General features: G+C 36.3%; 1 long non-coding RNA gene across 1 annotated transcript in view; it reads right to left on the bottom strand.

Annotated features, from left to right (window-relative positions):
• Positions 1 to 7,746: 7,746 nt before the first annotated feature.
• LOC145543402 (uncharacterized) overlaps positions 7,747 to 15,597 on the bottom strand; it is a 172,364-nt gene continuing 164,513 nt past the window's right edge. The window contains exons 4-5 of the long non-coding RNA XR_014080697.1: positions 12,387 to 12,490; positions 7,747 to 10,119 (exon numbers count right to left, since the gene is read on the bottom strand). This is a non-coding gene — a long non-coding RNA (uncharacterized LOC145543402). The remainder of the gene's footprint in view (positions 10,120 to 12,386; positions 12,491 to 15,597) is intronic.

Genomic DNA, 15,597 nt, shown 5'->3' with positions numbered 1-15,597 from the left:
AACAGGCAGTTGCCATGTACCTATAAACACTTGGAAAAAAACAAAAGAACACTTGGAAGTTAAATAATTTCAGCTCTGTGTTTTCACAAGCTGTATATTTCCAGCCTAGAATCAGAAGGCCAATTTTCTCTCTCTACACTCCAATCTTGCTTTCAATCTTCATCCATGGTTCCTAAGCCCAAAGTTTAGTCTGTTTTCCTGGTGGGACGTTATTGTTTCCCTTCCATCAGTGAAAATTATATAAGAAAGCCCCCAGGGTGAATGGTTAGGTGAGTATTGCTGAACAACAAGGTCTCTTGGATGCTACATGTTTCAGTGGCACTCTCAGCCATTAGCACTTGCTCCTGCTACCCACACACACCAACAGCTTCCTGTGATTTCACAGCTCCTCCAAAGGATGGCAGCTTTTTACAGAATCCTGAATAGCTATAGGAATCCTTCACTATCTAAAATCAACTCTAGCCTCCCTTAAAAATTTCAGAGCTAATGCTCAACTTTTACTTAATGAATGAAGTTTTAATAAGCCTTTATGCTCTCCCGAAAACTCCAAGGATGACATCAATGTTGTATAGTTTTCTGTAGAAATAAGGTCATAGTACTTTTGATGTGCAGAAGCCTTTGACCGTATGGATCACAACAAACTGTGGAAAATTCTTAAAAAGATGGGAATAACAGACCACCTTACCTGCCTCCTGAGAAATCTGTATGCAGGTCAAGAATCAACAGTTAGAACCGGACATGGAACAATGGACTAGTTCAAAATTGGAAAAGGAGTACATCAAGGCTGTATATTGTCACCCTACTTATTTAACTTATATGCAGAGCACATCATGCAAAATGCTGGGGTGAATGAAGCTCAAGCTGGAATCAAGATTGCTGGGAGGAATATCAGAAACCTCAGATATGCAGATGACACCACACTTATGGCAGAAAGCAAAGAGGAACTAAAGTGTCTCTTGATGAAGGTGAAAGAGAGTGAAAAAACTGGCTTAAAACTCAACATTCAGAAAACTAAGATCATGGCACTTAGTCCGATCACTTCATAGCAAATAGATGGGAAAATAACAGAAACAGTGACAGACTTTATTTTCTTGGGCTCCAAATCACTGCAGATTGTGACTGCCGCCATGAAATTATAAGATGCTTGCTCCTTAGAAGAAAAGCTATGACAAAACTAGACAGCCTATTGAAAAGCAGACATCACTTTGCTGACAAAGGTCCATATAATCAAACCTATGCTTTCTCCAGTAGTCACGTACAGATGTAAGAGTTGGACCATAAAGAAGGCTGAGCGCCAAAGATTTGACACGTTAGAACTGGGATGTCGGAGAAGACACTTGAGTGTCCCTTGGACTGCAAGGAGATCAAAGCAGTCAATCCTAAAGTAAATCATCCCTGAATATTCATTAGGGCTGAATCAGAAGGAATGATGCTGAAGCTGAAGCTCCAATACTTTGGCCACTTGATGTGAAGAGCTGACTCATTGGAAAAGACCCTGATGCTGGGAAAGATTGAGGGCAGGAGAAGGGGGCAACAAAGGATGAGATGGTTGGATGGCATTATCGACTCAATGGACATGAATTTGAGCAAACTCTGGAAGATGGTGAGGGACAGGGAAGCCTGGTGTGCTGCAGCCCTTGGGGTCACAAAGAGTCAGACATACTGAGGGACTGAGTAACAAAAGAACTTTTGATATATAAAATGAACACAAGTTTCTATCAACTACAGTGTCACATTTCTAGCTATTTTCCTGGAACTGTTGCTGTTGCAGCCAGTATTGTTGTTTCAGGCAGACTAAACTGACATTTCCGTATATCCCTCCTGGCAATGATCAAATACAAGTATCTACACCAGATATTTCTTTTGTCTTGCCAGTTGTAAATTAAGACTATGAAATTACAGCTGAATAACCTAGATTAAAGCTAAAACTATATTTACTCTACACACATACACACACACACACAGTTTCCTTACTAAATAAAATTGCTCCTTTTTGTGCCTCATGAGTTTGCAACATAAGCTTAATTCTGACATCAATATCAAATTTATTCTACTTGTGTTTTTACCCCAACGCAGTGTTCTCAAGGTCCATTTAACATTTTGCATTACCTTATGATTTAGGACCATGACTCAAAAAATATATATATTATCTATTAGCACTTGCACACTTCCCAGATTTTAGAAGAAACCAAATCATACTATGATCTCTTATAGCATAGTATGATGCCACTGAGACCAGAAGAAAGCTGAAGAATCAACTGAGAAAATAATTTTCTTAGGGAGTTTTTTATACCTCTGTGTTGAGTGATTACAATCTTTCTCTTCATTTCAGACTCTAGTCACTGACAGTGCCAGCAGGAAAAAGGTAAGAACCACTATGCAGAGCAAGGTGCCATCAACCTCTGCAGTCATCACCAGAATATATCGCTCTTCAGAGCATTTCATCTGTGGCCAGCCACCTCTGCTATCAATGCACCAAATTCATAAAAAGTAAAGAACCCCATTGGATTCTGCTAGTGTAGAATTCAGAAAAAGAGGAGAAATATAAAATGATATGCTAATGAAAGCATTGAAGTCATCTAATAATTTGAGAACACACTGCATTAATATCAGTAAGAATGCTGGCATTTTTATTCCATCACATGGAATATTCCATGACATGGCATAGTCAATTCTTCTCTTCCCATCCTGGTGTGTGCCTTCTAGCAAAGATCTAACTCATTGTTTAAGGTCCTGCTCCAATGTCTTCTCTTCTTTCAGCTTTCTTTGAGGACAGTTTTCTCACAATTATCCAGATGAAATTAATTGCTTCCTCTTTTGTATTCAGATAATACATTACACAAACCTTAATTTACAGCATTTTCTGCATTAAATTATATCCTGCCACCCACACATATCAACAGCTTCCCATGTTTCGGAAGCTTCCCACCATGTAGTGTGTCTGCACAAAAGAAGAGCTTTTGTTCTTTCCTAGTAGGCCATGAGGACAGTATTCTGTCTCATTATCTTGAAATCTTCATTACCATGCTTTATGCTTAGTATAGAGTAGGAGCTAAGTAAACATTTGTTTCAACTTTTTCTCTTGCTAGTTCTGCTTATAAGAAAAATGACTGCCTTGTATGAACTGTATTATTTATTCAGTATGTTCCAAAACTATGATACTGTATACACTAAGCGATAATAGGAATATGAAGAAAGAAAAAACTAGTTAATGCTCAAAACATAATGGCTTATTAAAAGATACATAAAACTATGGGTGTTTTGCTAGTTGTTCTGTATTGTGCAGACTTTCTAGTTTCATTTATTCATTTTATAAGAAATATAAACAAATGCTCACCAATTTATAAAGCAATGGAGTGAGATCTGAGTTTCAATTCCAAAAATGTTTAACTAAATGGGTTTATATGCTTACATTCTATTTTTAAAACAATATCAACTGTTGATGTCAACCCCAGATTATTGATATATTATATAGCTATGATTACATATAAGTAATTACACATGTAAATAATACTGGTAAGATGTAAATAATACTGGTAAACTAGCAGATATAGAACATACATCCAGCAACAAAATTGGAATCACTAGTTCGTTAAAACCAGAATAAAAAATACACATGATTGTCACCGATAGTATTTTTTGAGAGAACTGTTCTGTACAGCAACTTTTCTACTAGGTTCATTCTTAAGGTTCTTTTAGTCACTGAAAAAGAGAGTATAAGATCAAAGTTCTTCTAAAGTACCAAGAATTATCTGTGGCATATATGCCCCCATTAGATCCTGCAAGATGACTAGATGAGTTACTAACAGTTCAAAGTGGTGAACCAAGAGAGGAAGTGCTTCTGCCAATGTAACATGAACTGAAGCTTTGAAGTCTACATTATAAAATTCTGAAATTCTTCACTCTACCAATTATAAAGAAGTCCTTAAGATAAGACTCTGTAGACATACTAGAGTAGAATTCAAGACTAACTTTACTTCTCTACAGACTTTACTGTATTTCAGTTCATGATAATGCATGTATATTCACATGTATGTGTGTGTAATAATGCATTTAAACATGTAATATGCACATGATAGCCTATTTGCTATTCCAATCTTTTTTATCCAAATTAACAACCCACAAAACTGCCAAATGCTGCTAAATAAGCAATATCTACATGCATATTAATCTTTTAAAATATTTTTAATTACAGAAAATAACATAGCCTGGTAGATCAGACGGTAAAGAATCTACCTGCCAATGCAGGAGACGTGGGCTCGATCCCTGGGTCAGGATGATCCCCTGGAGAAGGGAATGGCAACCAGTATTCTTGCCTGGAGACTCCCATGGACAGAGTAGCCAAGCAACTACAGTCGATGGCATTGCAGAGTCAGGCACAATTGAGCAGACATGACTGACTGAATATTTTAAAATAGTATATGTTCTTGATCCTACTGACTCCAACACAACTGTCACTTTCGTGTCAGTTTTTCAGGTCTTTAATACTTGTATATGTTGGCATAATTATAATCATTGTATGACAGTGAAATCTTTCATTTTTCCTTTACTTATTTACTTAACTACTTCACTATTTGGCTATATAGTTTCTGAAAGTATTTGTTCTGCTAAAACTTTTTTATTTCACTTTTTCTGTTTGCCCCAAAAGTGTACACCAGGTTTGTAATCAATAAATAGAGAAAGGTATAACAAATAAAGGAAAAACCCCTTCAAATTCCACAATATGAACACAAGCAACCACAAATGGAATTTTGCTGAATAACTATAACAGTTTATGATTCAGTACAAAAATATACTTATCAACATATAGGAAGTACATAATTCAAGTAAACAAATTCCTTCTATATAAGCTGCTCTGCAGCCCACTTCTCTCAACAATATTTTGTAAAGGTTTTACCATATCAATGTATGTCTTTTTATACATGTTTCATAATTTACATAGCTGATGATTACAGAAAAATTTTTAAGCATGCTCCCCCACTGAATCTTATATTCATGTATATTTACACATTTGTCTAAGTATTTCCTCCAGATAAATTCCTACTTGGGAATATCAATTTAAAGAATACAAACTGCCTTTTGCAATACAAATATGACACTGATTTGTTCAGGTAGGTCTATATTTTAAAATCTGTCCCATAAGAATTTTTAACTTCTTCCTCAAAATCATGCCATAGCATAAGTGAGGCAAGTGATGCTTTCTGCAGGAAGTTGCTGTGACTCTTACTACATGCACTGAGGAAAACCAGACATGCTACACAGGACCACACACTGAGAAGAGAGATAAGAGCATAAATCAAAAGGATGCACTCAGCAGCTGGGCCTGAATAAGGACAACAAAGTTTGTTAAGTCTTAGGAAGAAAACAGTCTGATGAAAAAGAGAGTAGCTAAGGAAAACCACTTTAAACAGGTTGATCAGAGAAGACCTCTCTGAGGAAGCGACATTGAACTTAGTCCTCTATCACCTGAGTCAAGTTCTGTCTGTTCCAGGACAAGAACAAAGCAAACAAGTACAAAGTTCTGGAGCTGAGAAAAAAACGAAAGTCCAGTGAGTATGGGGTGAGTTGCATGAGATGAAATTAGAGATGGGATCACAGAGAGAAATTTGGATTTTATTCTAAAAGCTGCAGATTGCCACTGAATAAATTTGAGTATGTGAGGGATGTGGGGATGGGGATATGAGGGTGTGTATTTGTGACAAAAACCAGATTTAGAGTTCAAAAAATTCACTGGTTGCTTTGTAGAAAATGTTTTATGGTGAACAAAAATGAAAGCAGAGAAATCATTTAAGCAGTTCTAGGTGTAAAGAATTGTTATGCTTTAGATTACGGGGTGGCAGCAGAAACAGAGAGAAGAGCCTGGTTTCTGCAAGATTTTCTGAGTGATCATAGGTTTTTATCCCTCTGAAGCTTTTGAAACTCACAAACAACAGAATAGTACAATTTTTAAAGCTCAGAATCTTAAGATTTTTATCAGAGGCTTAGAACATCAAGGAAAGCAGATGTTATTGTACATAGTAGAATTCTGGAATAACTCATGAAAATTCATATGGGAAAAATGCAAGGGGATTTTGGTCTTTAAAAGCCATGAAATAAAATAAGTAAAACATTTTCATTCTCCAGAAATATTGCATATGCATGTTTGTGATATTATCCACTGCAGTATTCCCTCAGTACCTTTTTTACAAAAATCGTTAACATGTTATCCATGTGTCCCCTAAAATAGGACACTGTCACTATTGTGCATATTACTTATTGCTTAAACACTGCGCTTGCTACCAAAGAAAACTGGAATCCTAATCACAATAATTCTGACCATTTAAAGCAATGGGCAAAGAATGTCACTGAAAATTGTGACCTCATTACTGGAGATTTTGCTCCCAAGTTCAAGGGAAGTTGGGGCTGTGTGGACTAATTTTAAATTAACAAGCAAGATGACAGGACATCTTTCTAGAGGTTTTAGATTGTCAGTGAGGAGGCAAAGGATGAAAGTTAACATTATTTAGCCCTATTTTAGAAGGTATATCAAACTCAGTTACTCAGGGTTGATTATACAGTCATAACCAGTGTCTTGGCTTCTCTCCTTTCTAAATTCTAAAATTAAAGCATTTCACTAGTCTTTAAAATCCTGGTTTGGACTTCATATTGATGTCTGAGTGCCCTTTCGATTGAGATGAACAAAGCTCATTCTAGTCACTTAAATACATTAGAAACTTGCTTTAATGATACACAAAGGAATATCAAGAAGTTCCACCATGTTGCTAGGCTTTAAGAAGACAGGACTATCTTCGGGGTCCAAACAGCTTTAGTAGGATGACAAATTCCAAAAATGTCATTCCAACACACATAATTAATTCCAAAAATGTACAAGTATTCCTGAGCAGTAGGTACCCTTGATTCTTACTTTAACACTCTGAAAATATGCCTTGTATATGCCTCCATTATGTTTACAAATAAACCCACTACCAGTTGATTATTTTCCTATATTTGGCTAAGATTTTTGAAAAAGAGAAAACTGGGCTGGTTGATCACCATTTTACATTTCTGGGCAGAATTTACATTCAAGGACAAATCATAGATACTTAGGGTTAGGAATCTACTCGTCCAGTTATCCATGTTACCAGGCCTATGGGATAAAGCCCAAAAAGAACTACAAGAACTATTTCTTCAGTGAAGACTGTGGCCAAATGATGGTTACTAAACTGTGGCATATGTGAAAATAACCTAAAGACCTTAATTCAGATGTGAATTCCTACAATCACCAAACTTTCCTCTTCTTCAGTAGTTTTGCCTGGATACCCAACAGACTTCCTTCCTGATAAGGGTAGCCCTTATAGCTCAAATAAGAGAACTTACAATCAACTATAGGAAACAGCTGTATCTGCAGGTCAAAATAGTTTAATATCAACAATTGCATATGGTTCAACATAACTAGAGGGTTAGAGGGTACTATCCTCCTTTATAAAGTTTCTTTTTAGCTGTTCAGTTACCTCTGATTCATCTTAATTCTTAGTCTCCTTTTGTGCCATAGCCCTGTTACTTTGAATATTTCTCCTTAACACTGAAACTCTATACATACACAAACACACAATCTTTCTACCCATTTACTTTTTTGAAAACGTAGCCCTGCCCCCAAATTCTTTAAAAAATACACTTCCTGATTCTAAGCATTTATTATTATTCATCATTATGCATTTTTTGAATGTATGTACATTGCTTTATAGTTTCTGCCTCAGTCTTCAGTGATTTTTGTGTGCATGCAGTCTGAGTTGCCATCATATTTTAAATCCTTTTTAAAGGCAGGAACTCATTTTCTACCACCTTTGCCACAATCGAGTTTCTTCGCTTCTTGTTCTCAGAAGTGTGCCTGTTCTGGATGACTCATTTTGGGGTTAACTGAGGATTCTCAGGTGGTGCAATAGTAAAGAATCTGCCTGCCAATGCAAGAGTCACAGGAGATGCAGGTTCAATTCCTGGGTCTGAAAGATCCCCTGGAGAAGGGAATGACTACCCTACTTTTGCCTGGAAAATTCCACGGACAGAGGAGCCCGGTGGGATCACAAAGAATAGGACACAACTGAGCATGCAGGCATGCCACGGACTGAAAAATCAAAAAGCAATTGTATTTTCAGCATTATAAATGTATAATTTGTAAACATTTACACACTTTTCTATTTATTAGAAACTATTGTAAAAGATTTGGAGAGATAAGAGATTTTAAACTCATATATATGTTTTCCTTATTGTATTTGATGATTTTATATAGTTTTATAATTACACTGTAATGAGGATTAGCTATACTGGGAGATTTATTATTCATGATTAACCTTTCAAATATTATTTTAAAATCACTAGGATTTGGTAGATTGTGAAGCTTTCAGAACTTCACAGGTTTCAGATGATACAGGATTTCTCAACAATGTTTTATAACTTAAAAATATAATCAGCCTGTGGTTAAATTGTGTAGCTCTGAGAAGTAGAGTGGAACTTTCCAGTATCTACCTGGAAATTACTGCAAATTTTCTAATAATATTTTCTAAAAATGTGTTCAGCTACTCCTGCATAATGATTTATGACTAAAGACTATATTATAGAAAATTTTGAGGGTATTTTGAGCTCATGATAATTTCATTTTGCAGACTAGTGCTTAATAAAAAATATAGTTAAGTAAACTGTATCAATCTGATGGGAAAAAAATATTTTCTTCCAACATGAGATCATCTCTTTTTAAGAGGAGCTCAGCTTTCTTATTAAATTTTTAGACAAATAATGATGTTAATGCAAATATATTTAAGAGCTCTCTAATCATTTGGCAAGAAGAGATTCCCACATGGAAACAAGCCATTGAAAATAGGCCATGCCTTCAGTTAACACTACGTCATTTTCCCAAGCACTCTTAATAAATATTATTTGTTGATAATGGTTTATGAAGTCAACAATATGGGTAGTTTTAAAAATACTGGAGATTTTTATCCGATGATCGCAGAATGCTGCCCGCATCGTTTTGAAGAACTGGCCATTAGTTCTGTGATTCCTCAATGCGTCATTCCCCTTCTTGACCTCAGTTTCTTTTTAACACTGTTGGCCTTGTTAGCATACTTAACCTTGAGTTTCAGGGACAATGAATAATACTGGAAGTGTATAACCAAGAGGTGAGAAGGGCCACTGTGTAAATGGAAGAATGTATGTTTTGTATATTATAGTACAAGTCAAACCAAGGCAAAGAAGTAGATTTAACAGAAGACAGATTTCAGTTAGAGAAAGGAAAGGACCTTACAGTAGTTCAAGATAATGAAGACCAAATTGCTTCTCCAAGCACATTCTCCCTTCACTGGTATGTTTCAGGAAGAACTGTACTCTTGAGGATGGTATGAAAAGAAATCTTGCATTAGTAGGGAGTTTGCACCACTGGGTGATTCCTAATGTCTCTTCTACAGAAGCACTTATAAATCTAGGAAAAGCTAGGCACAACCATGTACTTTATTGCTAAAAATATCTCCCAATAAACTTATTATGTCTTTTCAAATTTTACCTTTAATCTCAAATCTTAAATTCATAAAACTGGCATAATCTTGGTATTTTGCTTTCATGCATAAAGTCAAAAAGTATCCAAGTGTAACATCAGCCCCTTGAACTTGAGAAACAAATTAAAAGTTTTGGCTTTTGAGTCAGGAAGACCAAATTCTTAATTCCTACTCAGATATCCAAAGTATTTAGCTCATGAGCTTTGGTTTCCTCATCAGGAAAGTGGGAATAACATGGCCAGTAATTGTATCCTGAAGGACATCGCATGTTATGCTAGCAAAGATAAGACACTTTGGAGATATAGATACTTCTCTAAGACTTGTCATGATATACAGACTGGAAAGTCTTGAGTTTTCCATCTGATTAAAATTTCTGCTGATGTAAAACACAACATAAAGACACCAAGAAAAATAACATACCTTACAGATGGTCTTCCAATCTGCTTAAGAGCATTGCTAAAACTAAAATCTTCATCTTACCAATGTGGGCATTAGGTTAGGCACACTGTATGTGAGTATTCACAGCATGTCCATATTATTTTTTTCTCTCACATTTTTTTTCATGGTATTCTTTATTCTCATCTGTTATTTGTTTCTAAGCAAAAAAAAAAAAAAAGGGAGTTTCCTTCAAGAGGATAAATTAGCTTTTTTTAAGAAAACATGTCACTCAAGTCATTCAAATAAATCTCCAGCATCTTAGAAACTCCTTAAGCATTGTGCTTTTATCCTTGACTTTGGGAATCAAATATCATTAGAGATGCTGTAGAAACTGTGCTCTAGTAACAAACACTAAAATCTACTAGATTTGAAATATGACCCAGATTCTTTTAGGGCCAGGAATAAACAGACAACTTGGGCCTGTGGAAAGCCAGATTTGTGCCAACTTTGACATCTGGATCTCCTTAGGTAGGTTACACTGGGTTTCTGTCCCCTTTGGCGCTAGGGCCAATGCTAAGGCCATCCTTAGACACAGCAGCCACTTTAGAGTCAACCTTTGGAAACCAACTAAAGAAGGTTGTTTCTTCAGGTGGAAAATATGTGGAAAATTTCAGAGGTGTAATTATCCATGTCTGACCCTTAAAAAAAAAAATAGAATTATTTATACAGAAAGCCACTAGAGGTATTTATAAAATGTATCTTATGCATTTTGAACAAGTTACACTTGGTCACTTGATATACTGACAGTAATAAGAGACAGAATTTAGGGTCAAGTCAAAATTGACAATTGTTGAAGCCTAAAACCCATCATCTTATTAATCTATGCTATAATTAGTGGTTTATCTTCTTTCCTTGCACCATGTTATCAAGTCCTCCTGTGCAGAGAAAATATCTTATTCCCTGAATCTGTCAAATATTCGAGATTTACAAGACACTTTGAGAATGTGCTAATACAACAAAATAGCAATAAAAAATGAAAATTGGTAGGTAGCTGATACCCTTCATGGGTTCCACGAAAATAATTATAAGAAACTTTTAATTTTAAGCACAACTTTAATTATATTTCTTCATATAGAGCATACTGACAGTTTTATACTGAATTATTGGTTTATCAGTACTTATTATTGAATTTAACAAATAGCCAGGAAGCCTGTATCTAAAGATAACTATTGCACAACCAAAAGGACCCTGGATTTGGAGACAAGAATCTGAGATCTGATCCCAATTTCTCTACTGAATTGGTGGATGACAATGGAAACGAATTTCAGCTCTCTGAGCCTCAGTTTCCATATTTATAAAACAGAGAAAATCATTCTTTCCTTGTTAATCACATACAGTCACTGTGAGAATTGGATGATATAGTGGATGAGAAATCATGCTGAATGCCCCAACAAGTCATTATCTCTATTTAGCCCTAGACTAGGAATCATTCTTTGCAATTAAAGCAAACCATTTTTTTCACAATAGCTAGAATCATGTCATAGTATTTTCGAGAATGTTGACTCTAGCTATTAGAAAATAGCCACATTTATAGCATTGACTAATTGAAATAACACACACAAAAAAATGTGTTAATGAAATTCTTCCGTTTTCTCTCACCCCTAGAAGAAGCAAAATACTAGAAACTGTCACTGTCCTCAGAGTCTCCACAACGAACATACTGTTTGAACTGAAACAGTGCTTTTTACACAGCAAAAATATACATGATCTCTTAAATAAACTATTATTATCATCAATAATGGCTATGAAAATCTTTGACTGAAAAGCTAAGCAAGAACTTTACAATGGACAGATAACACTGATAATATGTATGTAAATCCAATGACCAAACTAAATATTGTAAAAAGAGACATAATAGATGACATATGATTCCTGGTGCATCACAATGGAAAATATACACCACTTTTATAGCTTCCTTGCGAAAATTCAATCCTGAGTCTGGTCAAATTGGGATGACAGATCATATTAAACAACACCACAAAAATGCAATCAGCAAAATCCAATACATAGGAAATTCTTTCATAAATAAATGGCAATAGAGTGAGAGGAAACTTCATTTGAAATATCTTGTGTTCATCGTTCAGTCATGTCTGACTCTTTGCGACCCCATGAACTGTAGCCCACCAGGCTCCTCTGTCCATGGAATTTTCTAGGCAAGAATACTGGAGTGGGTTGCAATTTCATGAAACAAATGCAATACTGGAAACATGTTTGGGCTCTGATCTGAACAAACCAAATGGAAAAAAAAAAAAAAAAATATATATATATATATATATAGAGAGAGAGAGAGAGAGAGAGGGAGAGAGGTATGTGTATATATATGACAGTAAGGGAAATTAATATACTGTATATTTAGTGATGCTAAGAATTATTTTAACTATTTTAGATATGACAATGTTCTATCTTATATAAAAGAGTTCTTACATTTTAAGGCTATAGACTGCAATACTTATGGATGAAACAATATGATGCTTACAGCTTTCTTCAATACAGTCCAATGACAACAGCAGGAGAGTGAGAATCTTACCCTACGCAGCAAAGAGAACTAGAATTAATGAAGACACATACACAAGAAAAAAAAAAAAATATATATATATATATATATTATGCCCTCAATAATATAATTAGAGAGAATACACACATGGCTGAATTCTCAATTACTGGATGTGTTCCTAAATATAGAGTAATACAAGACACTAGAAATCTCTTATAATGACACTAAGTAATAAATGCATTTTCCAAAGAAGAGAGACTACATCAGTTCAGGTCAGTTGAGTCTCTCAGTTGTGTCCAACTCTCTGCGACCCCATGAACCGCAGCACTCCAAACCTCCCTGTCCATCACCAACTGATGGAGTCTACTCAAATGCATGTCCACTGAGTTGGTGATGCCATCCAACCATCTCATCCTCTGTCGTTCCCTTCTCCTCCTGCCCTCAATCCTTCCCATCATCAGGGTCTTTTCAAATGAGTCAGCTCTTTGCATTAGGTGGCCAAAATATTGGAGTTTCAGCTTCAACATCAGTCCTTCCAATGAACACCCAGGACTGATCTCCTTTAGGATGGACTGGTTGGATCTCCTTGCAGTCCAAGGGACTCTCAAGAGTCTTCTCCAACACCACAGTTCAAAAGCACCAATACTTGGGCACTCAGCTTTCTTTTTTTTTTTTTAACAAATTTATTTATTTTAGTTGGGTGCTAATTACTTAACAATATTATAGTAGTTTTTGCCATACATTGACATGAATCAGCCATGGGTTTACATGTGTTCCCCTTCCTGGACCTCCCTCCCCATCCCATCCCTCTGGGGTGTCCCATTACCCCAGTCCTGAGCATTTGTCTCATGCATCGAACATGGAATGGTGTTCTGTTTCACATATGATAATATACATGTTTCAATGCTATTCTCCCAGAACGTCCCACCCTCACCTTCTCCCTCAGAGTCCATAAGACTTTCTCTATAGTCCAACTCTCACATCCATACGTGACTACTGGAAAAACCACAGCCTTGACTAGATGGACCTTTGCTGGTAAATTAATGTCTCTGATTTTTAATATACTGTCTAGATTTGTCATAGCTTTCCTTCCAAGGAGTAAGTGTCTTTTAATTTCATGGCTGCAATCACCATCTGCAGTTATTTTGGACCACAAAAAAATAAAGTCAGCCACTGTTTCCTCATCTATTTGCCATGAAGTGATGGGACCAGATGCCATGATCTTAGTTTTCTGAATGTTGAGTTTTAAGCCAGCTTTTTCACTCTCCTCTTTCACTTTCATCAAGAGGCTCCTTAGTTCTTCTTCATGTTCTGCCATAAGGGTGGTGTCATCTGCCTATCTGAGGTTATTGATATTTCTCCCAGCAATCCTGATTCCAGCTTGTGTTTCCTCCAGCCCAGAGTTTCTCATGATGTACACTGTATATAAGTTAAATAAGCAGGGTGACAATATACAGCCTTGATGTACTCCTTTTCCTATTTGGAACCAGTCTGTTGTTCCATGTCCAGTTCTAACTGTTGCTTCCTGACCTGCATACAGGTTTCTTAAGAATAGGTCAGGTGGTCTGGTATTCGCATCTCTTTAAGAATTTTCCACAGTTTATTGTGATCCACACAGTCAAAGGCTTTGGCATAATCAATAAAGCAGAAATAGATGTTTTTCTGGAACTCTCTTGCTTTTTCGATGATCCAGCGGATGTTGGCAATTTGATCTCTGCTTCCTCTGTCTTTTCTATAACCAGCTTGAACATCTGGAATTTCATGGTTCACATACTCTTGAAGTCTGGCTTGGAGAATTTTGAGCATTGCTTACTAGTGTGTGAGATGAGTGCAATTGTGCAGTGATTTGAGCATTTTTTGGCATTACTTTTCTTTGGGATTGGAATGAAAACTGACCTTTTCCAGTCCTGTGACCACTGCTGAGTTTTCCAAATTTGCTGACATATTGAGTGCAGCACTTTCACAGCATCATCTTCCAGGATTTGAAATAGCTCAACTGGAATTCCATCACCTCCATTAGCTTTGTTCATAGTGATGCTTCCTAAGGCCCACTTGACTTCGCATTCCAGAATGTCTGGCTCTAGTTGAGTGATCACACCATCGTGATTATCTGAGTCATGAAGATCATTTTTGTACAGTTCTTCTGTGTATTCTTGCCACCTCTTCTTAATATCTTCTGCTTCTCTTAGGTCCATACCATTTCTGTCTTTTGTTGAGCCCATCTTTGCATGAAATATTTCCTTGGTATCTCTAATTTTCTTGAAGAGATCTCTAGTCTTTTCCATTCTATTGTTTTCCTCTATTTATTTGCACTGATCACTGAGGAAGGCTTTCTTATCTCTTCTTGCTATTCTTTGGAAATCTGCATTCAAATGGGTATATCTTTCCTTTTCTCTTTTGCTTTTCACTTCTCTTCTTTTCTCAGCTATTTGTAAGGCCTCCTCAGACAGCCATTTTGATTTTTTGCATTTCTTTTTCTTGGGGATGGTCTTGATTTCTGTGTCCTGTACAATGTCATGAACCTCCATCCATAGTTTATCAGGCACTCTGTATATCAGATCCCTTAAATCTATTTGTCACTTATACTGTATAATCATAAGGGATTTGATTGAGATCATACCTGAATGGTCTAGTGGTTTTCCCCCACTTTCTTCAATTTAAGTCTGAATTTGGCAATAAGGAGTTCATGATCTGAGGCACAGTCAGCTCCTGGTCTTCTTTTTGCTGACTGTATAGAGCTTCTCCATCTTTGGCCGCAAAGAATATAATCAATCTGATTTCGGTGTCGACCATCTGGTGATGTCCATGTGTAGAGTCTTCTCTTGTGTTGTTGGAAGAGGGTTTTGCTATGACCAGTGTGTTCTCTTGGCAGAACTCTATTAGCTTTGTCCTGCTTCATTCTGTACTCCAAGGCCAAATTTGCCTGTTACTCCAGGTGTTTCTTGACTTCCTACTTTTCCTTCCAGTACCCTATAATGAAAAGGTCATCTTTTTCGGGTGTTAGTTCTAGAAGGTTTTGTAGGTCTTCATAGAACCGTTCAACTTCAGCTTCTTCAGCATTACTGGTTGGGGCATAGACTTGGATTACTGTGATATCGAATTGTTTCCCTTGGAAACGAACATGGATCATTCTGTCGTTTT

This window comes from Giraffa tippelskirchi, chromosome 3, assembly GCF_054371585.1.
Source record: "Giraffa tippelskirchi isolate mGirTip1 chromosome 3, T2T-mGirTip1v1.2.pri, whole genome shotgun sequence".
In the NCBI taxonomy this organism is placed as follows: Eukaryota; Metazoa; Chordata; class Mammalia; order Artiodactyla; family Giraffidae; genus Giraffa; species Giraffa tippelskirchi.
The sequence above is the reverse complement of the archived record's forward strand: the minus strand, read 5'-3'. Positions and strand labels throughout refer to the sequence as shown.